The 26,576-nt window shown below is 44.4% G+C and overlaps 1 protein-coding gene across 1 annotated transcript in view; it reads right to left on the bottom strand.

The window, feature by feature from the left end:
* The window catches only part of LOC109855959 (discoidin domain-containing receptor 2-like), a 138,559-nt gene extending 130,633 nt beyond the window's left edge, over nt 1-7,926 (bottom strand). The window contains exon 1 of the mRNA XM_020430713.1: nt 7,603-7,926. The gene's annotated coding sequence lies outside the window, so the exon portion shown is untranslated. The remainder of the gene's footprint in view (nt 1-7,602) is intronic.
* Nucleotides 7,927-26,576: the final 18,650 nt, after the last annotated feature.

The following is a 26,576-nucleotide window of genomic DNA, read 5'->3' as shown; positions in this document are numbered from 1 at the left end:
CTCCTGTTTTTTTTTTCGAGACCTGCAAAACTACTTTTGCAGGGAAAAAGAATTTTTTTTATGCGATTGCAAGTGCGTTTTCTAGTTTTCTCGAAAAACTTTTCAGATAAAATTACGCGACTGCGGTAATCAGATATTTATACGTCACGTAATTACAAGCAATAAAATATGGAAATAAACAACATTTCGGCTGATTGGGAAGAAAGATTGCAAATTAAAACCGAATTATCGCATTCCGGAAATTTGCCGGTGCTTTCACGAGATGTGACGCCGTAGAATATACATTCATAATACATTTTGTACATTCATAATACGTTATCGCTCTAGCTATAAATATATTGCACGCGCTTTAAACGAACTTTCTGATTATGTTTATGACCGCGCTGTCGCCTGGTAATGAAGATAAATACGCGCGTGTTTTATCGTCGCGTGATTTGTCGACGGGGCTATGTGGGAAAATGCGTTCCGCGCGGGAAACTATCGTCGGTAATTACGCCTACGAAAGGGCCCGTATAATCTGAGGACGTCAGATTAGTTTTTATCAAAAGTAGCCCCGCACTAAGTTGAACGAAATTATCGCACTTCCGAAAAACAAAAACGGCTTCTTTCAGAGTTTTGACTGACACATCAAACGCAGAATGGAAAACCGTATAATGTTGTAAAAAGCTTGCGAGAAGACAAAAATAATTTCATTGTTCGCGGAGAACGCGGAGAAGAGGAAGGAAAGTGTCCGCGAGAGAAAATTAATTAATCTGCGGCGTGTTGTTTTGTCGACGATGTTGTTCGGTAACGACCCGTCACGTATTTCTTAATGCTACATAACTTACTTTCGTGCTTTCACACGCGTGAGATTAATTGAGACAAATATCAGCAACACCAAGCGGCTACTCTTTTATACGCTATAAACATACAGGGTTAGGGTATGTCGCGTGTGTGGCAACGAACGTTGTCTCGGACAGGACTTGTCCTCGCGTCAGGAGTTTGCACCTATAATTCGCGTCTCTCCATTGAACGCTTTCTATAATGACGCAATATCCTGCACGCACCCCAACGAGCGTGTGCGCACGCACTTTCGCAACACACGCTTTCGTACCAAAGCGGCGCACATATATCTACGTATTATAGCGGCGCGAGAGAGAGAGAGAGAGAGAGAGTCAAAGAAATGGTCTCATTATGTTTACCAGCCGATGCCGTTAACGAAATCGGACACGTGCGTTTTCTACCGGTTTGCGAATTGTGTCACGTAAAAGGATTAGATCTGATAAACGTCATTCTAAACGTCACGGCGCTGTTGGCATGCGCAACGGCTAATCGCTTGAAAACGTATCTCCCGTTTGCGCAAGAACGATACGTGGTCCACAAATTGCATTCGAACGGTGAAGGAAATTTAACGGGAAAGCGCCTGTCACGAGTCTCTTTCTCTCGAGTTTTATTCGTCGCGAAAATGCTCCCTTGCTTTATTCGAAAGTATCTCCTTTTCCGTGGCACACACACTAGTCGATAGTGTGCAACTCGGAGGAGTGACGACGGGGTTCTGAGCATTGGTTTTAAAGTATATACGTAACGCCACGCCATTACGGCCAGGCTCAGCTGCTTCGTTATATTGGTGGAACGAATCGTTTTACTGGCCGTGCTGTGAGCGCGCGCGTAAGAGCCGCATCGCGCGCACTCCTTCAAACTTGAACGACAACTCCGAGGCAGCCCCGAGAGACAAGATCAGCGGCGATAAACCGTGACGAACGAATGCGCGAGCGCTTGTCAGATTATCCGGAAGGTAAGTTGCGGATACGGGCAGCAGCGCCTAGCCGGGGAGACGCGTCGGGGAGGACTAACCGGCTTTTCGTCTAATCGCTAACGTGGGCTGCTAATCTCGCGCGACGGATAGGTCCTGGCGGATTTGGATTAACCGGGAGTCTTTCCGTTCTCTTGTGTGTGCGAACACACGCGGGCGGGTCATTCCATTTTACACGAGACGCGCGCATAAAGTGTCTCGTTAAAATTAGTTGAAATTAATATTATGCCGCATAAATTTAGACGAAAAGCGCGCGGCGCGATATGCAAATTTTATATTACGTACAGAGAGAAATATATATATATATAAAATCGTGGAAAATTTAATATTATCATTAACGAGATATAAACACCGCGTAATTGAAATTGTTCATAAGCGCGAATGGAATTATCTCTGATCTCGTTATACTCGACGTAATTTTCTACAGGAAATTGGATTGAGAATATTGTATCCCGGGATGTGTATCCCGAGGTGTACGTGAAAAAGATGGTTAAGATACGTGAGATACTGTAATCAAGAGAAAAGTGCAGAATTGCAGAGAAGGGTTACGTACATATATATATGTACATATATATATGTATCTATATGTATACATATATATATGTATGTACATATATATATGTATCTATATGTATACATTATATTGTACATATATATATGTATCTATATGTATACATTATATTAATTCGATCGTATCTCTCTCACTTCTATAAAACGTAAGCGGCGCGGATACGTGAAATAAATTTTAAAAAATCTCCGGGACAGCTTATGCGAAAGCATGCGCTTCTTATGTGTGAGCGAAACAAAGATAAAATAGAGCGAGAACGTTTGATTTTCTAGACGTTCGCGTAAGTAGAAAGGAATCGATGCGTTAATCGCACACGAGCAGAAAATGAGAGCGTAATCTCTCTAGCGTGATCGCATGCGGAACAAGTCGATTATTCATTATGCGTGTGCTGCGAAACGTTTCTCCATACATGACGATGCGATGCACGCAATGGCACTTTGTGATCGGCCGCGTCCACTGATTATACGATAAGTATTTTCTAGGCGCGAGATTAGATTTAATTTTTTGGTTTTTTGCGACGACACCGCAATCGTCGGTCTGTAATATCGTAGTGTGAAATGTTGCAGCGAGAAATTGTGCAAGCGATTGCGATTACGTGTCGACGATGACCCAATGTCGTCATGCTTGTCGGCCGACCTTATAATTGCTCTCGCACGAGACGCATCTCGTGCAGATATGATCGCTAATATAACTGCTTCGAAAGGGGTTTTTTTTTTTTTACCGAGCAATGAATCATTGCGTGACTGTTCTCCGAGTAAATGATTGCTGGCAGTGATGCTAAGCACTGATATGAGCAATTATTATTACGCTTAATAAAAATTTTAATTTAAAGTGTAAAATATTTTTATATATCGCGCATGAGCGAGATGTGTGTACATATGTATATATTTGTAACGTTATTATTATTACTTAATAATGCGATATATACATGCATATATACGTGATAAAAAATAAAAAATACTTTATTTAAAATGATAATGAAGTTTCGAACATTCGTTTGCGCGCAAGAGTGTTCTTTTTATTTTTTTTTTTTATGCAAGAATTCACACTCGAACGATAACGCGTATCTCATTAATAAATCCTTATTGTTTAATTCTCGATTTTATAGCAAAGTTCGCGAAGTAAAAAAGTATCGGACTATCGACAATTCGACATCCTTTTATCAAAGAATCGACTTATTCCGCTTGAATTCTTAATCAAAGATCGGGGCGCGCCTTGGTAACAGCCACCTCAATCCCGCGGTTTGCTGAACATTCACCCGAGTGGGTCGGTTTCCCTTCAACCGAAAAGATTCACCGCAGAATTTTCCGAATTTTCGTTCAGCCAGTGAGCCGATGATGGCTGAAGTAATTTCGTACATTATATTACCATCCCAATATTGTTAAATTAAATTACATTAAAAGTCCCGTCTTTTTTTTTCGATGTAATATAACGTACATAGCACGGGGAGCGGATATTGAATGAATCGCTCGGATAAAAATTCTCCGCCGTGTACGACTGTCGCGTACAGTGATTACATTTAATGGTTTAATTAAAAACGCGGCAATTAATTTTGCTCAAGCGGTGCGCGAAATGAAAAAAAAAAAAAAAAAACGCAGTATCAACACGCTGACTTTTAGCTGTTTACAATTCTCGTACTTTTATTCCGATTGTATCAACATTTATTATATCCGTCTGAAAATGAACCCTTCGTTCAATTGCCGTTTGTATCAGAAGTGTACATATACTTTGGCTATGCGTTAATAGTACGCATGAATGTGCATCTCCCTCCCTAGTTAGTCGATGTTACTCTCGTCAATTCTATTTATTTTCCGCAAATGAAATTAAAATTAGCTTTTCTCGGTATACATACGCACGCACGCGCGCGCGCGCGCGCACACACACGAAGAACTCGACAGGGGAACGGCGGGCGAATGGTGGCGGTGTTTCGCGAGGTAAGAGTAAGGGTTAGCTCAAGGGGTGGAAGGACCTTATTGCGCGACTCCACCTTTTTAATTAAAGTTTGAAACTGAACTAGCGCATGCGAGAAAGCGCGGCCGTTCTCTCTCTCCCGGGCGCGCCGGTAGAAGCGCGGCGTTTGTAAAATAGTCAAGCGTAGCTTTTTCAGCACCGAGCGCTGTCATCTCACCTGCTTAACGTTATATAAAATGAGTGGCCGCTGAGTCACCGTGTCGTCGAGATGTAATTTCCGGAAATAGTGTAGTTTTCCGGCAAACTTCATGTCCACGACGTATCTTTCACATGACAGCGAGAAAAAAGTCCTCCTTCGCAGCCGAAGGAAGACAGTTATCGAGAAAATTTTCCATCGATATTTTTAAATCACTTCTTCCACGGTAGGTAGGATATACGTCGCCTAGGAAGACAAGTTAAAGTGGCGCTTTTAGTAAGGTAACTTCTCGCTATACCGCGTTGCTTCACCGAAAGCAGATCACGTAGACGGACATAAACACGCGCGCGACTAGCGCAATCTGCACGAGTGTCTCGTATCTAATTCGCTTTCTTAAGCTTTATAGCGCTATTCTATTGTCTACGGGCGCCATTAATTTCTCTAATGGTTAATCGATAGACAGACGAGTTGTGGGTACTATCCTACGGTCGCAGTTCACGAATGTAATTGTACGGATTCGAGCGATCTGCAGGAAGCAAGAAGTACAATAAAGCTACAATAAAGGTAGAGATACTCGTGCAGGAATATAGCTGGAGAGAAACGGCAGTCGGTAGTTAGACACCTGTTTCGCGGCGCACGGACTAACGTATACATATACAGACGCGAATATACATGTGTGTGTGTGTGTGTGTGTGTGTGTGCGCGTGCGCGCGCGATCGTCGAGTGCGAGGAAAATGAGAAAAAGACCAGCTCGAGACGAGAGACGAGACACACGAGAGAGCGATCGGGAAGAGGAATTATAACCAGCGAGAACGGAAGGCGCTATTTATTATCAGCCTCCTCGTGGAACACAATGGCTCGCGACTGCTGATTGATGTTCTCGCTTTTAGTCACTGTCGGACATTGCTATATTTACAACAATCCGCCTAACCCCCGTACATCATCGAAGAAAAGCGCCGTCGAGTCGCAGACGGAACGCAGAGAGCAGAGCGCGCGCGCGAATACGAGAGAGCCGCGGTGCCTTTCCGCGAGATTCAATTATTCCATCACCGTGCTGATTTGCGCTATAAACTTCGGTAATTAAAGTGATAGAATTATTCAGCGGCAGCGTAGCCGTGCCCGATATGAATACGGGAGCGGAGCGCTCTACGTGCTATTTACACAATTTCGAAATATATACGTCCGGCTCGGGTGTACAATTCGAGCGTTTGTTCACAAAGAGAACCTATTTTAGTGAAGCGTTCGCGCGCGCGCGCGCGCGTGCTCTGCGCGGGCAAACGCCCGCGTCGATTGCGCCAAGTTAATTATTTACATAGCGAATTTATCGCGTAAACGTTATGACCGACAATTATACGGAGTTAAAATTCAGAAAAATACGCGCGCATTGCGCATTATTCAGCTTCCCCGATGGTTGGGTGCCGTGATAAATTGAATTCTTGAATATATTCGCGAATCGATCAAAAAACGTCGGTAAATAATCAGCTGCGAGGGAGTTGGCGCGCCCAACATAGAATCCATTCCTTTCTAGAATGTGACGTGTGCCACATACACGGGCTTACGTGACGAGAATTAGTTATCGCACGGAAGCAACCAGTGGCGTAGATCCTCTCACGCGGTTGTATCGTATAGATTTTCCGGGATGAAGCGCGCGCTCGTAAAGCGCGAAATCTTAAACGCGACGGATTTTCTCGTAACTTGTAAGCGACGATGACAACAATTTTTTACGCGAATTTTGTTTCCTCCGTTAAAAAAACGGCGATTCGAGAGAACGACACCGAGAAGAGAACGTCGACATTTGTGATCAAGTCGTCCGCTGAAAGAATGTGCGTGATGCGTCGTTTGCGAAGAGAATGAACAGCGAAATTGCGGATAACGCAGCGCAGAGATGCGCATCGTCACTATCGTGATCATTTAATTCCCCGAGCTGAGCTTGGGCGCGAGCGAGCGAGCGCGCGCGATAACGTAAGCGTTTATCTCGCCTCTATCTCGCTAGGCCGCATTATTAATTGCGTGCTGGCGGAGTTGCTCAATTGCCGAGAAATTGTCGGCACAAAGCGCCTCGAAGCGCCGGTGACCACATCGCCGCGCGATTCACCACCCATCGAAAGAGGCGCGTGACGCGATTACCGCATTAGTGACATCGCGAGCGCTGCTACTCTCTGCCCCATCGAAAGGGCGGCACGTACTAGCGCGAATTGGCCGAATGTCGGACGATAATAGAACGCAAACTCTACTCGGTGTACAATAGTCAGTGATCGTTCGGGATCGTGCGAACAACGAATCTGCTCCGATCTGTCACGGTGACAGATGAGCTCTTTTGACGTTTGAGCTTTCTGACCTTTCTTTCGTTATATCGCGAAGAAATGCCCTAATTGCGAGCGAAAGCGCGCGACGCGGGCTTTTTTTTTTTTTTTTTTTTTAAGAAAATGTTTGCACTCTTGTCTACGTCTGAATTTCAAGAATATTCGCGCTGCTCCGAAAAATCGAAATAAATTTCCGGAGTCACGATGATATCTTGTTCTCAACAAGAATTATCGAAGAATTTACTTAGGTTCTTAATCTTCTTATTTTATCACAATCATCGTAAAACTCGCGAACACGCAATTACTCCGAAAAGTTATAGGGAAAGGTTTGATGGTACTTCGCGCGCGCGCGTGTGTACGCCACAAACTTTATAGCAAGAATCGACTTTTTCTTGTTACGTATTTTAGAAGACACACTTTTTATGTTGAGATATTTCAGAGTATTTCTCTCTCCATCTTTCTCTCTTTCTCTCTCTCTCTTTATCTCTCAACCAATTTCTTTCGAAACATTAAACTCGAGCACACACGTTAAAACGTGACCACTTTATATTGAATAATTTGTGAGATCTTGAAATACTGCGAAGAAGAAACATATTTTCATACAGAAAAATGATAACTTGTGATCCCGTTCTAATCCTCTACTTTCAAATACTTAATACGTATATAACATACAGATGTAATTAATTATACCTGTGAGTTGGGAGAAAATTAAAAAAAATTTAAAAAAATACGAAGATACATGGTATACTTTGCATGGAAATTAAATTCGGAGCACGAACATATATAATTTAACGTCGAAAAATTTCATTCATAAAGCAAACGCAACACTCACGTTTAATGACAGTAGCGCACGTCGCAAGTCCCGTTGTCGTGCCGCAGTATTCGCCCGATGTCCTTTCTCTACTTCCTTTCTGTCTTTTACCCGCACTGTCACCCCCCGTCCGATCTACCGGCTGATTTATTGTGATTCACAAGTCATTTCACCGAGCACACAACACTACTTTCGCAACGCGACGATTGCAAAGAAAAAATCTCGGATCGCAGTGTCACCGTGACGTGAAATGTCAGTGCGCCGAACTCATGCGGCCCCGTGTGCTTTTCGCGCGTCACGACGTTCGAGCCCGGGTACAGCCAATCGACGAGAACAGTGCGTACCCCTCGCGACCCCGTGACGGACTGAGGATCATGCCAGCGGCGCAGCGCCGCCGTGACCCGTGGCGACACCGCGAACTAAATCCGCGCCCGCACATACGCGCCCGCGAGTACACCGTCGTCGATCCGCGCTGTATGCGCGATCTCTCGGGTTCTCTCTTCTTGCTCTTCACCAATTTTAACCCTTTGGCTACTAACGGCGCTTACAAGTGCTTTTTTTTTTTTCACTCTCTCCGATTCTTTCTCTGTTCTAACTTTATGAGTGAGATAAAAATAAATAAAGGACGCGCGCGCGTTTGCGTTCCCGGTGTGTTTAGACGTCAAACACACTTCAGGTAAAATATCTAAAATATTTTCTTCCGTGCTCACTTGAATTAAAAAAAAAAAAAAAAAAAAAAAAGTAAAAGCCACACATATTTATTTTTGATACTTAAATAAAATAAAAGAATAAAACAAATACAACGCGACAATTTTTTTTTTTTCAGTTGTGCAGCGTGGAATGTGAAACGGTAGAGTAATCGAGTTTTTGTAACCGTCGAACCGGCGTAGTTTTTGCATTGTTTCTGCTCTCTCTGTTACCGAGCCCCCGTAAATATACCATACACGCAGTGAATATGAATACGACTTCATTACCGTAGTTATGTACACTTCGAAAAATGAATAAAATGTTTCAGCAGCGGAGCAATATTACGACAGACTGTGGTAATTAATATATAAAATTTACATCCACGCGCTATATACATATAAATAAGCAATACGAAGTAGCAAGATACGGTTATTTTATTGAAAAAAAAAATGCAATTTACTGATTCTACAATTCTAATATGTATGTATAATAATAGCAAAGCGAATTTTTTTTGTTTCTGACGAACGGTCATCAAGCTCAATTAAAATATTAATTTTCACACGGAAAAACAAAAAAAAAAGTTGGAAACGCGTACTGCGCAACACAAATGAATTGTTTCTTTTCATAACCAATTTTAATCGAACACAATTTTTTAATCTCCAAACGTTGCTTAAGAAGTTCACAGAGTTGAATATTAAAAAGCGCCCACAGAAAAGGGAGAAAGAACTGGCGTCGCGAATTAATTTTCCGCTAGGATATATAATCGCCTGTATAAACAGTGTTTATTTTTATTTCTCCAAACCAAACGGAAGAAAGTATGGCGGTGTATACGTAATCAGGAATATATTTTACATTTATACGTTGTAAACGTTGATGAGGGTTAAACTTGACTATGTTTCGTGCTTTGTAATGTTTTCAGCGTCTCTCTCTCTCTTTCTCTCCGCAAGACGTTGGCGGTGCTGCGGTTTCGCGTTGCTCTTTCCCGCGGGCTTTTACGGGCCACGGTAGAGCGAAAAGGTCCGACGTGGTTCGTCTCGTTCGACGAGCGGCGAACGTCGACGCAAGAATTCGAGAGGAGGACGGAGGGCGGCACTTGTGTAAGTGGCACCGTCGTTCCGAAATATATCGTTGCGGTAGGTCGCGAGGGGAAATCGTCGTAGAGTATCCAGAGAACGAAAGACGCAATTATCGGTCAGCGTGGCGCCCCGGACGCTGCTCGCTTCGGTTGCTTACTCCATTTACCGTATTGGTTGGTGCATTACCGCTTTTCTTTGAGATGTTCTATTTACCCTGACATTAACCTCGCGCGCGCTTTCGCGTTGGTGTTACGCTAATGACTAAGGAAAAATTACCGAGAGGAAAATAAGTAGTAGCATTCATAAAGAGAAATATTGTTTATCTGTACGACGCTGTGAAAGAATCTTTTTATAAAGACGCGCTTCTCTCTACTGTGAAAGACTAAAACATATCGCATAACAAAAATGAAGATAAGCTCCCCGTTGGAGAAGATTTATTATCTCTGCTGGAGATACCATATTTCGCATTTCGAGCTTTATTAAAGCTGTTTATTAATTTCGCGATTTGTCTCTTCCGCAAAATGACCCAGATTTTCCGGTAGAGGATAGGTCTCTTCTCTCGTCGCCCCAACTCCTCTCTCGCTTTTTCAAACCGCAAATCCAACACGCGCGGATGTGGACACATGGAGTAATTTAGCTCTCCGATTTGGGTCAACATCCGATTGGGCCGAGATACTAAGCGCCGATCGGAAACATCGGCGAACATTGCGGCGACACGATCGAGAACAATATCGCGTGTCCATGAATCAAGCATACCTCTGGCATTCGAGACATTGCAGAGCGGCGGCTTACGTACGATAATGTCAGCCGATAACACGGAATCGGTCGGCCGAATCAATCAGGAGATATATCTCGCGATTCAAGAGGTCCGTCCTGGAATGGGGCACAGGTCGGGCACAGGTCACTGACGAGAAGGTACATAGGGACGCAATTTGAGGTAGGGGAGAGAGAAACTCTTGTGTTCCATTCGGAGACGTCGGTGCGCGGCGCATATACAAGGCGGTCTATGCAATTTGCCGCGCGCGGCTCGCGTTTTGCGTCCGTTGTAAACTGAGGAGAGGGAGGCATGTAATGTACGTTGCTTGCCCTCCGGAGCAGAGTTACGATGAACGGCGGCAGTCCTAGCGGTGCCGAGTAGCCTCCTCGCGTACGAAGGGACAAATACGAGGCACTTAAGCGACCGCCGCAACTGACCTCCTCGCGTTGTGTCTCCCGACTACGTTTGTCTCGACGAGACACATCGCCTTTGACAATTCCCTTCTAACTTGTTCCGAGAGAGAAGTTCCTCCTGAATTGCTTCCTCGCGACTGTTTCAAGACGCTTTATTACGCAAACGGCGGGTACACTTTACGACGCGCCGTTAAATCAATAAATCACTATGACTTACATTTTGAATGTGCAATATTCATTTGTTTTCGGTTACGTGCAAGGCGCGGGGGCTCCGCGCGCTCGAACGACGTTAGGACCTTTTCGTTTCTAACGGACGTTAGAAACGGGAAGGAATCGGATATCCGCTGTAAAATCTTCCGCGACCGAGCGAAGCAGGGGGAGCTTTTTCCGACGAGTAATTCCTTTGTGATTAGTGGCTCGAGGCATCGGCTTACTCGGGCACGAGCAAAAGAAAAACGCTGGATTGTTTCCTCGAGCTGCGCCCGTCGTTACCGCCGCTCTCCCCCGCTCTCTCTCTCTCTCTCCTAAAGCAAGCTTAGATTTAGTGCCACGTGGAAATAAACGCTTTCGCCGCGGTGAACAACAAGAATCGTTCGTTACGTTAATGACAGGTTTCTTCGGGCGAATGGGAAACTCAGAGCTCTCTTTCTTTCTCGTACTCTCTCTCTCTCTCTCTCTCTTTCTCTCTCTTTTTCTCTCTTTAGAACAAAAACCTCGCGACCCTTTTCATCGAAATGAAATATCTTTACAAGCGCGCGCTCGCGCACCGACCGAATACCGATGCAATTAATCGCGCTGATGCTGATTAATTCTCAGCAATTCGATAAACATCGCGAAAGCGCCAGAGGTTTCTCCGACCCGTCGTTTAAGCGAATAACGCAAAATCGTTCCCCTTTCTTATCGGAAACAATGTTTTCACGAAGAGTGGCTGTATAAATCTTAACCGCGTCTTTCGCCCGTGTCTCGAAAGTTTTCGCGTCTTATATACTTATATATATGTTTGTTATACGGGTCCCGCGAAGGCACGGACGCGCGCGCGCGCGTTGCGTTTCCGTGCTCAATATTTTTGTTATGTCATTAATAACCACTGTCTCGTTCCTACGGTAACAGGCTTTCTCAATTAATCTACGTTACGAGTGTGCCGAATGGCGAGGGGGAATGTAAAAGCACGAAAATTAATATTAATGCGCGGAACGGAGAAATCCGCGCGCGGCGCGTTCGTAGAACGGAGCAAATCGATATTTTACGTAGCGGATGTCAATGGCTAATGAAAACGTCGAATAATCCGATACCGGGGCGTAGGATATTCCTCGTATTGTTTCGCGGCCGAGCCTTTGTGCCGCATCCAATGAAATTGTTTCACCGACAATTTGCGTTATGCCAGTAAATTGCTTCTGCGGCCGGTCACGGAAGGGAAAACATCGAAAAATGAACTCATTTGTCGCCTCGTTTAAATTTGTCTGTGCTCTATGTGTTTGCGCTCAATCGCAACTCTTTCGATTCTTCAATTAACTTTCGACGTGGCATCACATCGGGATCTCTCTCTCTTTCTGCGCGATGAGTTTTCTAATACATCGACCGAGGATTGAAGAGATCGTCTGTGAACGTAGAAAAAGTTCTGTGAAACGCGTCGAGAAAGGACCGCCGCGCGATCGTCGTTACAGGAATGTCAATGGGAAAACGAGAAAATATCTTTTCCTTTTTCCGAGAATCGAGTTATGAGTCGCGGTCGGTCGGTCTCCCCGCGCGCGCACACGCACGAAAGAGAAAAGTTAAATCGCAAATTTTTATACGGTGTCCGCGCGGACGAATGACTTTGTGTGAAAACTGCGCGCGGAAACAGTCCGTAAAACAAATCGCTTTTTTACGTGTCACCGCTCGCCTTGAACTCACCTTGATTTGTTTAGGCGACGAGCGTGCAGTTTTCACCTTACGTACGTACGCGACGTTCGCGTGAGGAAAAAGAAAGTACACGGACTGTACTTACTCTTATACCTGAGTTGAGAAGTTTCGAACGATCGTCGCGCGAATTCGAAAATGTCTTTCAACATAAAATTCATTTATTATGATTCTTACGCGTGTTGTTTCAATTTGCAAACAATAGACCGGGTAGCCGAAATTGTAATTCGTAAAGCATTTCATATTCATACCCATCCTATCATAATTTGGGTTATTTAACGCTTTGCTGCCCGGCAGAATATTATTGAGGCTTCGTTTGATTTACATAGATTGCATATGGCAGTAGTATTAATTAATGCGATGATTAAAAGACCGCTATGAAATAATTCAGATAATATTAATTGCGGCACATGTTATTAAAATATTCACGTCGCGCTGATGAGTTTGCAGAGTTCGCGTCAATAATGCTTTTGTGCGAATACCGGTTTTAATGCCGGTTCTACATTCTTAATGTGTAGCGGATGGAGCGAAAACGCGACGGCGTTCTCCCAATCGGGCGGCGTTCGATTTTTTGTATCGCGCGAAAATCCCTTCTTCGTCTCGAATAACCCGCGCGATCGACTGTTATCCCCACATTAAACGTGTCCTTCGTCACCTAGTTGTGTGCTCGGCGTGTTGTATATGTTCGGCTCCGCAGCGCGCACTGGGACTCGTCCATTCGACGAGCCACGATATTTCCATATTAACGCGCATCACTGTCAGTTATCGGCTGAAATTAGTCGAATAATTTGTTCACCGACGTGAAACTGCGCGGATAGCAAGAGGGAGAGAAGAGCGGACATAGAGAGAGAAAGAGGGAGCGCGTGGGAGCGAAAACGTGTGACGACGAAAGAGCGAAGAGACCGGTGGATTCGCGGTTTAGAATTTCATAAAGGTCTATTGAGTTGCAATCGGTATCAACTGTGCGGACACAAACAAACCTCTGGAGTTCTAATTTCGTTTTTTTTCTTTTTTTTTTTTTTGTATATTGTCAATAAATACTTACTCACCTCGTTTAGTCTGTTTAAATTGTCTCGATGACATTTTTTCGATATTTTTTTCGACATTGTCGATTTTACGTCAATTTCTTTTAGGTGATATTTTTCCCGACGGTAGTTTTTATTTAAAAAAAAAAAAAACGTATCTATTTGTATAATACATTTGTCGTAAATATACGACAAATCGTAATGTATGCCGTATTGATATTTAATATGCGCAAACGTTATGGATTCGCCGCTCCTCTGTGTGAATAATACAAACACTCTTTTTGTTTTGTTTGCAATTGACGCGATAAGTAATATCATCACGGATGTATAAGCGCGAAATACTTCGTGGTTGGCTGGTGCCGGGTGAGTGAGTCGCGGTGAGGGTTGACCTGGCAGTCGGATCGATCCGCTCTCCACGTAGAAACCTAGCCTCCTCTTTCGCGTTTGTGCCCCTGCGTCGCGCCTGCTTGCGCTCATGCCAGCCGCAAGGTTTCTCTCCCGATGTTTTGTATCCACGTTCCGGGGAGCTCGCCAAGGCCTCGCTCCAGATACCAGCGTCGCCAAAATATTTCCAATTGACCCAGTCGAGTCGCGAATAAAAGCACAAAGGGAAACGAATTCGGATGAACGTTTCTTCCGCGCACGTGTAGACGAATATAGACACTCAAAGACACCTGGGAAGGGATTACGAGAGAATTACGATTAGGTTTTCGCAAGAAGATGCTTATCTGCCGTTCCGCGCTTTGTCGTTCTCTTAAGAAATAATCGACCGAGTATTCACGGTGGTTATACATCGGCGTGCGCCGCACCTGTTTGCACCGAGCCGGTTATACGTTCGGCGTTGCATCCGCACTTGGGAAACGTTCCATCCTATCCGCGGCGACCTGTTCCAGATATTCCGACCGAACATTCCAATTAGCCCGGTCATGCGCCCTCGGACCACATAAAAGGCTCGAATTCCGCGTGCGGATTCGGAGGTTCTGGGTCAGGCAAACCATGGAGCGACAAGCTCGTCTATTGTTCGCGTTCGCTCGCTCGGTTTGCCCGCTACGGGGAAGGAAAATCAAGAGGTTGGCGCTATTCGTAGAATTGGAGTTCAGTGAATCGAATCCTGGCACAAGCCGGATGTTGCGTCCGGCTAAAGCGCGCCCGTAGCGACGGGCTCGCATATTGAATTTTGAAGTAAGTTATTCTTATTGTCAATATCACACACTTGGAACTTGTTACAAGTGAAAACTAGATGAATTTGTATGAGAAACATTGCGCAAGAGGCTTTTCGCAACATTCGTCGATATTACACGTTTATTGAGTATCAAAACGACGATATCGTCTCCGCGTTATTGGCTCGCTTCGCGACTTTTACTTGTCGAAGGATATTACGGAACATAAAGTATTAAATATAATAGATTAATATATATATATATATATATGTACAATATGCTTTTTCTTTGCGCGGGCTCGTTTATCGCCGCTATTTTATATAAGACGCGTTAGGATATCCAATCACGTCGGTCGTAAAATCGGTAAAATATACACACCTGCACACAGCAGCTCGCGGGACATAGCCTCGGATATAGCCCGTGCTCCTTATTTCACGGCGGCAGCGATTCTCTTAAGTACCGGAACTACTTTAGAATCCGAACTCCTCTCTCACAGCTTCTGAATCGCTTAATGTCTGGAAGCAGAAACCTGACCTATATTCGCGTTCCTATTAAATATAGATCATTCCGTCATCTCTGTCCCCGAGTACGGCGATGATATCGGGGCCGAGGGGTAGTATATAGCGCGCGTCTCTGTTATAGCTCACTTTACCGCGGTCACGTGTCTCGGCGGCGAGATTCAGCATAACCGGTATCGACAGGTTATTTCTGAAGAGGGGTAGCCTCCCGGCTCTCTCTCTCTCTCTCTCTCGCGCGCACTCACTCTCTCTCTCTCTCTCTCTCGTCAATAAAGGGGTTAGACCTGCATTACTGCCTTAGAACCATGATTACTGTATCCGGCATAGCTATACCATTCGACGTAATGGTAGGCAATAGATGAGCGCGCCTCGTTACTCAATGGGTATCAATTCGACGCCGATACATAGAACAGATGTTGCTCGTTAACTCTATCGTTGCTTCCGCTCGCCGTTTTTTCCCGTGATTTTCCGATGCACGGTAATCTCGTTATTGACGAGTGCAAATCACGAACGTATATCTTTCGCATATATCTCACAAAATAACTTGCGCATTTTTCCTCAATTAAACGATCGATGTGATATCGTTTGAGCGATCGACGTTACCAATCATCGGCGGGGGGAGGGGAGCTTCTCCCCTCGCTCGTAAAAAAGTGAAATAAGGGAAGTGTGTCTCGTCGCGAAGACGACGGAAACAGGCGACGAGGCACGCGTAGTATGCGCGAGATAGACGAGGAGGAGAAGGTCTCGGCTGGATTTTTAGTAGGCAATATATCGAAAGATTTTCCCATCGGAATCACGGAACGTAACGCCGGTCGAACAACGATCCGTCCGTCCGTCGCGTCGCGTCGGCTGCCGGGGGTGTCGAGAAGGAGCTCGCTGCCGTTTCGCGCCTGGCGCGAAACATCCTTTAAAGCCCGTCGTATCCCGCCACGGCACGAGTAGACGAGGTTGGCAGACGAGGCAAGCAGGTTGGCTGGCTGTATGGCGGGCTAAGGTGCCGCGCGGAACGACGAGGTGTTTCTCGTTGTTGCGGGTGTACAAACGGGGTGGGGGTTGAACACAACGAGGGGTCGGAACATTACGTTCGCTACCCGTTTCACCGCCGCCACCGCTGCCGCCGCTGCCGTCGTCCCCGCCACCCGACCCTATCCTCGATCTCCTCGCCACCCCCCAAGAGTCCCGTGTGGCGTAAGCGCTGTTTATGGAGACCGCAGGCGGCATCTCCCGTCGAGCTTAGCGTTACCACTGCGCTCAGCCAGCCTCGGTTACGAGCGAAGGGATTTTCTGCCGGATGAGGATGCCATCCCCGACAGCAGCGCGGCTTTCTCCCGGCATCCCCTTTTGCGCCCGGATCTCGGTTTAATGTATAAAAATAAGCTCGTTCGACGTGCATTCTATTCCTCGCGAGTCCGCGCGCCCGCGCAACAACGCCGATGGCGAGTATTCGAGTGCGGCACGGATAGACGTCGATGTAAAATTGCGTTTCTTGTCGCAATGGGTTTTGTTTATGCCACGACGGGAACGACGGTTAAAGCGGGGGGGAAGAGGCGCGGCAGCGCGTGCAGAACGTTTTAAAACGCACAACACCGAATGAACGCGATATCCTCGCTAGGTGTTTTTATTCGTTTCTGATCATGCGTTACGTATATAAATGTAAATCGCGCCGCAAATGTGATCGCGACAGTGACACGAGCTTGCACATAGCTTTTTTATCCAACGATTTAATGCCGACCTTGTGCAAAATCCGGCGAAATAGTCGTTATGCAAATTTTCCCCGTGCTTCTTTTTCGCTTCTTTTGCTACTTCCACCTGTCCTCCCTCACCTCTTCTTTCCCCCCCGGTGACCTCGGTTTCCGCACACCGATATAAAAGTACGAGCCCGCGCGCACTGTCGCGCGGCGGACGTTCGCGTGCACAGGACAACAGGTATCGCGAGTCTGAATCGCCATAAGTACATTTGAATATGTTACGACCACGTAAAACGTAAGCCGCGGCGGCCGAGCGGTTTTCCGCGAGACGTCACCGTCGTCGTTCACGGACTATGTTACGGTCGCGTTCGGAAAAGTACGCGATGCGTTTATGGATATTTATGCAAAGTGCGGGGCGGAATATCGTTTTCGCTCGCAGACGGAAATCTCACGACGACCGTCACACCGCTGTTCGAAAAACGAAAAAACTTCACCGCGCGTTTCACGACGACGAAGCACGCGGACGCGCGTTACATGTTCCCTGACGTTTACGTGCGGCGGGCGCGTCCGCTTGTGCGTATGTGTGTGTGCATATGCGTGTCCGCGTAATATGCCCGTTACTCTCCGATTTAATACCAACAATCTCGAAAAATCCGACGGGACAACAAGAAACTAGAAGGCGGAGGCTTCTCGGAGAAATGGAGAAGCTAAGAGAAAAATGGTAGGGCGGTAGGTCACCGCGAAACACAGCGCGATAGAGCAAGGGGGAAGGGGAAAGAGGCGGAGACGGTGGATTAAAACACATTTTTATACATTCTTTTCCTTCCTTCTTTCCTTCCTTCCTTCCTTCCTTCCTTCCTCTTCGCACCACCGCTCTACCGCACGTCGCCCCGCTACTTAAGAGGCATTGCCTCACAGCCACCACGCGAGAAGCAACTCCCAGCAGCTCTTGAATTCCCCGTCCCGTCTGTTCTTCCTGCTTCTGTCGCTTTCTTTTCCCCGACTGCTCATCCGTGAGCCTTCCCCCCCCTCGTCCGCTTCTCGAGAAATTATTTTCCTTCCACGGACAGGTGAAACGCGTAAGGTGAGCGAGATTGGACAGACGTCGGTTCTCGCAAAACGCGGGGGCTACTTAATAGGAAAGGAACGAGAGCCGAAGGAACAGATGTGGCGAGTCGCAGGCGGAACAATAGCGCGCTTTATACGGACTTTTATATGAAACAATTGAAGAAATGGCGAAACGGAATTTGTCGTGATTCGCTGAAGTGAACAGTATCCCACTATCGTCTTTCGAATCAAAGATATTTTTCGTGGATTATTTCCTTCGTCCCGTCTCTTTCTCTCTCTCTCGCGCGCGCGCGCGCCCGCGAGACTCGTCCCACTACCAGAAGAAGGGAGTTAAAAGTTCGTCTGTACGTTTGCACGCTCCGCTACTATCATTGCCATCGGCTTTGCTCCAATTAGTGTTGCCAGTCCGACTTAATACTTTTCGCGTTGCCGAAGCCGCCGAACGGTTCTCCTTAAACCACGGGAGCGGAGTTCAAAACCTCGACCGGAGGTTTTCAAGCGCGGTGACCCACCGAGGCGGATTAAAAGCTGCGCGAGAGCTTCCCGGCTCTCTTTTCTTCTTTTTCCCGCCCTCCCTCTCGCGCCCTCATCCCGCCCCCTTTCCCCGCGGGACCTTCCCTCTCCTACCCGCGCCGGTAGATTCCTTTTTTGTTTCAACCGGCACGATATCTAACTGTAGGTAAGAGGCTTTCGCCTTTGAAGTCCCCTCACTTTTGCAACTTGTATTTCTTTCATTAACGTACTTCGCTCCCGAGTATTTTCGCGGTGCGGCAGGGCAAAGCCGGTGGAAATAACTCCTCCTCGTTCTCTCTTCAACCCTCTCGGGCGCGCCGTACGCCAGGCGGCGTCGTAAAAAATCTTCAAACCGCATTTCCTGGGCCACCTCGCTCGGTCCCCTGCTCGAAGCCCGCCGCTTCGCTCCTTTATCATTAATTTTATCTGGAAGTCCGAGCTGCCGTTAATTCCCTTCCTTTTTAATGCAGCGCCCGGACAAAATCCTTCGTGTTTTACAACCCATTTGGTAACGCCACGGTGAAATATACATATATATATACCTATATATACATATATATATATATAAAGAGAGGGGGAAGTATTAGTATATTTCGGTTTCTACCGTACGGTGCTACCCACGCCGCGCACGCAGAGGATAGAGCTGCCAGTAACGTCGACGGGGGTTGGTGGGGGGTGGTAGCCGGAGGGTTCCGGTGGGCTCAGGTGTTTCCACCGGCGTAGCTCGGTATAGCGGGGCAAAGTGGTGTGGTCGATATGACTGAAACTACTCCCCCCCTTTCCTGCGATCCCCGTTGATCTCCCTCTGTCGGACCAAGCGTCTCCTTTTCGCCCGCTCTTACGCTCTTTCTCTCTCCCGCGCGTTTCCGTATCCAGGACTCATCTCCCCTACGTCCTCTTTCTTCGTAAACCTCCGGACCGTGCGATAGTGATGGCATTCGTGGAATTTTGCTTTTATAATATTTAATCACGTTGAGAATATATTGGAAAACTCTCGTTCTCTCTCTCTCTCTCTCTTAAAGCGCCACGCTGTAAATTATTCGGGCGCACAGGGGATTTCTTAATTTGGGGATGTCCTCTAAGTGCATGCAGCTTTGCGTTCTTTTCTTCACAGATTTGACGTGCGACATTAACGTGACATTTGAAATAAATTTAAAACTTGATTTCTAAAGTAAATACGTTTATGATAATTAGAAATCTCGAGAAAAAGTTTTTTTTTTACATAATATTTTATATATTTGCTCATCTTTTTTTACATTAAATGTTAATCTTGTTACGTAAAATTTAGTTTACAACGTAAAAGTAATTAGAACGTAAGGCTACTATCAGAGGTTTGTTTTTTCAAAAATTTAGACAAAGTAAAGATTTAATTTACACTTGAGACAGATATTTTTCTTATTACGAGGACAAGGTAGCAAAAAATAAACTCTAAAACGTGAATACTTATTGCATTTGGTAAAAGTTTGTACACATAGTAGCGTAGCTTTTGCCGCGAGCAATTTGCGTTACTTCAACAACAATGAGATTTTAAATAAACAAAAGATATAATCGCTCTCGGCGCATAGTAAAGACCGGTTTACGAAATTCGATCGTCAGTTTAATATGCAAAGCTTGAAGATAACAGGCCGCAAATTTAATTTTTACTTGCTGAACCATACCAAATTTTTCCGATTCTACTGGGAACGCGGTCGTATTTTTTTTTTTTTTCGACGACCGACGATTCGGAAAAAAGCCAAAATACATGGCGGCGCTGTCATGGGAAATTGAAACATGCTGACTAGCAGACCAATTTTGTCCTAATTAAAGAAGTTTTTTCTTGCTCCCGTGAGATTTGTTTTGCCTATTCGGGATGCGAAAATCTCTGTGGAAAAACGCGGAGCACTTGAAAACGTAAAGCTATTCCACTATACTACGTGCTTTTTCACGCGACAACATCGAATTTTTAATATTAATGCACACACGAGATAGTTTAAATAAACCACGTGTCAGATATGCAGATACATGTGTGTTTGTCTACAGAATATCAAAACGTATACTTTAACTGTGTTTTCTATATTTAAAATTACAGAAGCAGAAACCGGATTTTAAGTTGTGGGGAAAATATTTTTCTCTCTCCACGTTATTCCCTTACCATCATCATGACCGCCACTACCACCAACGCCGCACATCGCGTACGTGCAGGTCTTGTGCGGTCACTTAGTTGTTATCATTAGGAGGAGTTACGAGCGGTACGAGCGGTTGCGGATGGAAGTAAGAGGGTTCTTCGCTCGATGAACTTGACAAGTCTTGGCTACATGTGACGCAAGTTTACGCAAGATTATCTGTTTAAGGTAATAATTATATTATTTCAAAAACAGCAGAACTATTACATTTCGGCGTAATATCAAATTTGATTACACACATACACTACAATAAAGTTTTTTATTTGTGACGTAATGAAGTTTTTTCAATAACCAACTATTGAACTACGACAATCGTACTTCACACTTTATCTATTATTTTAAATAAACAAATTCTCTTTATGTTTTTGCTTGTCTATTCAATTTATAAATATTTTTAAATTACAATAGACATGTGTAAGAATTATAGAAAATTCGATACTTTGTAAAATTGTAGTGCCTAATAATGAAATGTAATGACTGTACAGGATGTGAAAGTATTAAATGCTTGAAATAGCAATATAGTGGACTCCGATTGATATCTGAAAAAAGCAATTAACTCCGGCGATGTGCAATTGCACATTTGCTTTCATTATTTCGAATTAACGCAGCAGAGCGGATTAATTTCGTCATCAATGTAATTTTCACAAAAGAGCATCGATGTTTGACACTCGGTTTACACAGAAGGATTACGACAGTGTAAATTAGTTGTACGGTCAGTGCGCTTCGTTTGTCCTGTTTCGAGCTTTATTTGTCGCCGTTGATTATTTTATGTGCGAAAAAGCACATTATGGACAAATTTACCATAATTTTAATTTGAATAGAAGTCGTTCGAAGATTGTTTTATCGAAATATGATTACGTACTCTGTATTGTTTTTCTTGTTACAATTGAGTATTCCGAACTCATCATCTGTTAATTTAAAAAAAAAAAAGTTAATTTTGCTTTTACGGTATTTAATTGAGAAAGTTAATATAGAATTCTATTTTACTTATGCACATATAAAACATATTCGCGCGGAATACATGTACGTATATTTTTTTTCAAACAAATTTTTGTTACGTACATGATTATTGGTAACAATTCGATAATCTCTATAAGGTTACCGAGTTTTAATGTTAATAAAATCTTGATATTTTTTATATTTTTGCAGATCCGTCGACTGAAGTTTAATTTTAATTCCAATAAATTCAGAAAAAAAAACTCAAGCGCATTTTATTTTAGTTTTCGAATTGTAATCGATTAAAATTATTTCTTGATACATATATGCAGAGTTGTCTGAGCAGAGCGGCGCGATTATATCACGAAGTGAACATGCGCATAACAATCCAGCTTAGGGTAAGCTGAAATCATAACTTTTCGGCGGGTATTAATTTAATAATCACAAATAACTCAATATAATCTGCGGCTGTCTGTCAGTTAACTTTGGCGACGGAACGGACTACAAGGGTGCTAATTAAGTGATTCAATTACAGCCGCGGAAATTAAGATTCGCCGCGGAAAACTAAAATTCAAAATAAGGCGTCACAGCCGTTACCGGAATTTTAACGATCGGAGAAATTACTCTCTTCAAAATTGATACTTTTCTTTTTTTTTTATCTTTGGCATTATTGCAAATGGTATAGAAGAGTGAATAAAATACATAATCTATAACTGATTTTCAAACGCGCGCAAACTAACAATTTTTAAATAGTATTTTGTCATTATTGCAGCAATATAGCAAATTTGTTTGAAATATTTTATTATTAAAGAATACATATTGCTTTATATATGCATAAAAACGGGAGTTTTGTTACATACAACTTTGAAATACAATTTTTACAATCGCATTTTACGTGTGTGAGGATCGTTCTCTTGTATAAAATTTATAAATTTTCCGATACATTTATCCATTTAAATCAACATAACTGTAACGAAAGCCGATATGTCGGCAGTGCTGTACGTTAAATTAAAATAAATGTATCATGCCGTTTAAATGTAACTAATATAAGCGGCGAGACCCCCCTTTGCACAGTCCATTAAATTCAATCGGTCGTGATGGCGATAAAAAACGCTTATTAGTCGCACGTGCGCGGCTCCTTTCGAATGATCGAGCCTTCTGAAAAGGGGTAGAGACTCGCAAGCGGATGTTGCAGTCCCGTATAAATAATAGCCTCGCAGTTTTCACGCCAAACAATAATTAGCCTTGGCAGATGGGAAGGATGCGACGGATGTCCAAGCGAGATGTCTGCTGACGGGGAGGGTTAACGTCGGCACAATGTAGTTTTTGCAACGCGTGTCATTTTATATGCATGCTCATTTATATATGTGCGACTGCTGACGCTGATGCATTCATAAACGATCCATCAATTTTCCGAGTCGAGTCGGAGAACATCAGAAGAAGAGATGAGTTTCCGAGACATCGTGGGAAATACAGATGGGCTCCGATGGATGGACTTTAATGCGGTCAAAAAAATTCTACGACTAAGCCATTAAGTTTCCTTGAGGCTCTCTCCGTCGATGATAGATGAGACGCGGTGCGACGGGCAGCCCCGCGGATCAATAAATTAAATCAAGGCACGCCGACCGGACCGGGCTTGAAAATGATATCGATTGAACGGGGTGGAAGCCGACTAGTATAAACCGGGGGTAAAACCAGGTGGCTTATGACTGATGATTACAGAGTGAAACGCAGAAATCGGATCGAGATCGTAACAAATTGAAAAAGTCGGACGGGGCGTGTCCTGAAAATAATATGTATATATATATACATAGCGGCCTAATTCGATTTAGACGATGTTCGTATGTAAGCGGGACAAGCGCGCGCGCGCGCGCGCGTTAATATTATTTATAACTTATCCGTTTTTCCGAAGCCCCCGACGTGATCTAAAACGTCCCACATAACACGTTCAAAAAGTCAACGACGAGATGAAAGGCGCGCGTCCCACTTGCGACGGATGTAAAAAGAGCAAAGAAATAAGACGAATATGGTTGAGGTCAAAGTGAACATACAAAGAGAAGACTCGGAAACTCGCCCACTTTGCTTGCCCTCCGATGTTGGCTCTCGTCGCGGTGGACAAGTCGGCCGACTTTAATATGCACCCTAGAAATTGAATTCTCTCCCTTTTCTCACCGCATCCTGATCCCTTCTCCGAAGCCCTTTCCCCGTCTTTTCCGGCCTCGCCAAAGCCCGGGCTCCGGCGTCTGAGAGCGGAACGCAGGTGCGGCGGGATCCGTAATATGGATTTAAAAACACTCGTTGATATTGACGGATATGAGCGCTCCCGTGGCGGAGGCAAACGCTCTTTCATCCCTCTCCCCCCCCCCTAATGTGCTGTTGTATTACGCGACAGAAGTCAATGGATGGCAATGCGCGTTTGTATACGTAATACATACATCCGCGGCTCTCGCACAGTGAGTCACACTTGCAATCGCAGTGGGTGTTTTTCTCATTCTCCGCTCGATCATAAAGTCTTATTCTTGCGGCTTAACGCGAGCCTCGAAATCGGCGCGCAGGGCGCGCGTAATACGAGGGGTGAGTTTATCTGATGACCGTGTAATCCATTATTGCGTCCGCCACTCCCGATGACGTGTACCGTGTGCAGGAATCCCGAATTAATCCCCGGCAATGTCCCAATGCCAAGTGTCAAAGGCATAGGGCGCACGGAGCACGGTTGTATTAGTGCGGTTAACCTTCGAGTGTAATTACGATCAGAAATGATAGCTCGCCAAATGTTGAGAAAAAGGGCGCGTCATTCAGAATTTGGCCGACATGTGTTATTTTTCACAAGTATTCTAATACGTGCAATATGTGCGCACGTACATTTTCACTCATTTATCAGCAGACTTCTGGTTTTTTTTTTTTTTTTTTTTTATTAAAAACATTTTGTAATATATCACGTCGCAATCGACTAATCACAGCTACGAACATTGCGATATTTCACTTGCGCTTGTCGCCTTCATCATTCAATTCGTTCAATTGGCGTAAAACATTATATACAGGCTGATTTCTTTTCCATCATGTTTCACGGCGAAAACTTACTTAGTAAAGTATTCGCCAAATCTATATACATACATATGTATATATATATGTATAATCTTCGGATATATTTAAATAATTTCGTTTTCAAGTGCACTTGGCGTGAGGATGAAATATTCATCGCGACGTCGTGTGCTTTAGCAACGAGCAGAAGTCTGTTGCCAATATCAGGAACGGGACTGATAAAGTTACAATTGTCTTAGCAAGTGCGAGAAAATAGGGTCAAAGTGATTTGAGAAATAGATCGTGAAATAGAATGTTTTATGAGATAACAGAGGACGAAAGTGTTTTTATTATAACTTGCTTGTAAGAGCGACAACGGTTATTCACCCACGGAATAAAAATTAGGATAAAATTTAATTAGAAAAAAATACTTTGTAAAATTGAATAAATTAAATGCGAGATTTGGTTTATTTTTTAAAAATATTGAGTCTTTTAGAACTTTTCTTTTATATTTTTTCACGTCGGTATTTTAATTACAAAACTGAACGACATTTTCTGAATAAGATCGACGATCCAAGTTTCGTTCTTCCACTTACACGGTTCTCTTTTTCGCCACACATAGTGCGTACACACATCTTCGACTATTCCGATCCGGAAGAGTAAACTTTGTTTCCCATCGTCGTGTGACATCATCTGACCCGTGTCTCATGTTTCGCAGACGCGGTTGTCGATTACCACTCTCCTCCGAAGTAAGTCCGGCACTTCGGAATTCGCGCGTGTAATGTACGTTCTGTCAAGTTGCTCGTCTGCTTCATCTAAGAGTCCCGAATTTTCCCGACTTCCCGCTACTCAACGCGACCAAATCTGCTAATACCGCGCTCGAAACGAACCTGACATTCCGATAAGAAGCATTTGCGATGAGTTAGAGCATTAGATTTTTTCTCAAGCCGCTTTCCCGGGCTCTTATCCGGATAGGATTTTGACGGGGTGCCTAAAATAACTTTTAATGCACGTGTGTGACAAGCGTAAAATATATATATGTGTTCTATATAGGGAATCGAATTCTGTGGAATAAAAAACTGACAATAAGTTCGAGCGGTTTTTTTTATGAGGGCGATCTTTATGATTTTTTGGGAAAATTAAAACTTCTTTATGTTACGTCAAAGAATAGATCGGTGCAAAATATTAAATCTCCGCCGCAACAATTTCCCGGATTGCGTAAGAGTCGATGCAATTTCCGCGTATTAATCGGTCCATCGTGATCGGAACACGTGAGCGGTGCGCGACGCAGAGATAATAAAATATGCAAATTAAATAGGTATATTTAATGATGCTTGGGACGACGGGATTCGATCGGCGTCGCGCAACTTTCCACAAGCTTAGATCAAGTTGTGGCACAGTCGGGCGCGCGAAGATGTACGGGGGCCGAAGATGTCCGATCGGGGGTATTAATACTGAATTGCCGCGCGACGCGGCAGCATTCGGGCTCATATTAAATGGAGCATTGTGGGCGTTTCGAGAAATCGATCGTCCACAAAGTGGCAATCACACAGAGAGAGAGAGAGAGAGTGAGTGACTCGATCACGTGATTTCCCGTGGGTGCCGTCATCGACAAATGACCCCAGCTGTCACAACGTGGATGCATCTCGCTTCTCCCACCACCTTCGTGGATCATGCCGTACTTACGTTGTGACAGATATTTTCTACAAGCCAAATGTCGCGACCCCGCAGTGGAATACAGTGTGGTACCGCTATTATCTTTGAAATGAGAACGCACATACGTACGTATGAATAAACTCCTTCCATCATCGATGCGGAGCTGAGCGAGTTTGTACGCCCGGGGGAAAAGTTACTTTGTTTGATTGTCTAATTAAAATTTCTCGAAAAACGTCTGAAGTTTGCTATTTTCGTTTACGCGCGGTTTATCGCGAAGGAAATTTAATAAAAATGCAAGATACATCCAGGGGAGCCTTGGGCGGTAAAGCAGGAGAGATGGGAGGAGAGAAATACGATAATGGATACTAACTGTTAATTAATAATAAAGTCAGAGCATTTTCCGCTAATCAACCATT

Source organism: Pseudomyrmex gracilis, unplaced genomic scaffold (assembly GCF_002006095.1).
Source record: "Pseudomyrmex gracilis isolate BER0280 unplaced genomic scaffold, ASM200609v1 scaffold_103, whole genome shotgun sequence".
Lineage (NCBI taxonomy): Eukaryota > Metazoa > Arthropoda > Insecta > Hymenoptera > Formicidae > Pseudomyrmex > Pseudomyrmex gracilis.
The sequence above is the reverse complement of the archived record's forward strand: the minus strand, read 5'-3'. Positions and strand labels throughout refer to the sequence as shown.